Source organism: Pteropus alecto, unplaced genomic scaffold, assembly GCF_000325575.1.
Source record: "Pteropus alecto unplaced genomic scaffold, ASM32557v1 scaffold194, whole genome shotgun sequence".
Taxonomy (NCBI): domain Eukaryota; kingdom Metazoa; phylum Chordata; class Mammalia; order Chiroptera; family Pteropodidae; genus Pteropus; species Pteropus alecto.
This window is the reverse complement of record NW_006436281.1, coordinates 1,712,170-1,714,222: the sequence shown is the minus strand read 5'-3', so window position 1 is coordinate 1,714,222 and position 2,053 is coordinate 1,712,170.

Here is a 2,053-nt window from a genome sequence, read left to right as displayed (position 1 = left end):
CTCTCTCTCTCTCTCTCTCTCTCTCACACACACATCTCTGGAGGCTGGGCCTTCTGAAAAGTGTTTCCTTGGGGTATCTGTGACAACCCCTTCCCTTAGTCACAATTCTCGAAGTTTGCTAGCTCAGTGAGCTAGTCCACTCACCACGTTTATGAGTGCAGAACCACCCACCTTTCGCCATTTCACCCTAGGAAACTCCCTCTGCCATCTTCCCCATCCCTTGAAAGTCCCTTCTGCAATCTGCCCTCAGTCCTTTGTGCTGCAGTTTGTCCAGAGGGGACGCAAAGGTGGGGTCAGGGATGGGGATCATTGAAAAAAACCCATCCCCTCTTTTCCCCTCTCTCCCTGTGAGCCAATCAGATCTCAGAGACTCTGAGTGGCCTCCTTGCACCCTGCTCTCCGGCACCCAGTAGGTGCTTAGTAAGTGTTTGCTGCATTGAATTATCTCCCTCCAGCTTCCAACACCTCCCCGCTAGCATTTCTCTTTCTCTTTCTTTCTCTGGCTCCCTGTGGCTGCCATTGTCACCTGTCTTGTCTCTATCTCTTTCTGTGTCTGTCTTTCCCTCTCTTCAACTCTCTCAACAGCCCCCACCCCCATTTCCCTACTGATTAAAAAAAAAAAAAGTGCCAAATTTCCTTGGAACTGAGCCGCTCTGGGGGGGAGGGAACCTCAGATAAGGGGAAGGAGACGGGATCATCTCTCTTCGAGGGGGCCCCTAAGAGGTATTGAAAAAGTCTGAGGACACTTAGCTAAATTGGGTCCCCATTCCTCACCTCTCCCACCCTGCTTTTTCTTAGACTCTTTGTAAGAAAAAAAAAAAAAAGATAAATAAAAAACTCCCTTTCAGCTAACCCCCTAACTTTTTGGATCCCCCAAATTCCACCAGCCGGGGAGAACCCCACTTGCCTCCTTCTGGCAAATCTGTAGAAATTTGGCAGGGGAAGAGACAAGCTCAGCCCCTCTTTTGCTTGCCCAAGAGATAGTGCCAGCTGGATTCGAGAGGACCGTAAGCACTTATGAGAAGAAGGGGTTCAATGTGCCAAATTCACCTCCTTCATCCCCCATCTGGGGGGGGCTCTGAGCCAACCTGCCCCAGCCACCTTCTTCTGCCCTGCCCCAACCATCTCTACATGGGCAAAGGGGCTTCACTGCAATAATTATTAGGGATGAGAAGACGGAGATTGTGCCATCTTTATCTGCCCTTAATGCCTGCCCTGGACTTGTAGGTGGGAGTTACATGTATCCCAAATGGAATTTGTTACAGATGTTCGGGGACCTATATGTGGAACAATATGGTACCACTTTTCTGAGTGGTATTTCTTCTCCCCTTCCTCACCCCCAAACCTCTCAATATCCCCTCGATCTGTTTCCCCTGCCTAGTCCTCCATCCCAGACCCTCCTTGTTTTGTTTCTGATCGGTGGTCTGCCGTTGGGGAAGCGGCAGGGTTCCCCGGCGTCGATTATTGCTGTTTCGAGACCAGGATTGGAGGTCGCGCGAGGCCGAGCGGTGGAAAAGGCGTTAACCAGAAGTGATGAGGATGGCAGTTTGGGTGTCCAGGCGGCTGATTGGGTGCACACCTATCGGGACAGCCAGGCAGGCCTCTGCTCTTCGCCAGGCACCTGCCCCAGCCACCCAAATCCCGAGGCCGGCTGTCGCGAGAGCCTGCACTGGATGTCACGATGGGGGAGCACGGGATCGCGACGCCCAGGTCTGGGCACTGCGGGCCGGGACACTGGCCGGTGGCTCTCACGGAGTCGCAACGCCCAGCCCTGCGGCCGCAATCCCTGTCCACCGCGGCCAGCCGTCTGGACATGCTGCGGTGGGCGGGGCTGCTCTCTGGGGTGCAGCCGCTGTTGCGTGTAAGGTCCGACTCCGTGTCGTCCCACAGTCGCGTTGGGGATCGCCGGGTGGCAGGGAGGAAGATGGGGAAAGCCGCCGTGCGGGTGGGGGTGGTAAAGGCTGCCGGTTTTTAATTCCTTCTCAGCCAGTCCAGGATACTCTTGTCTCCCAGAGATAACTGGGGGGGACCACCTAACCCCCCCTCCCCTCCC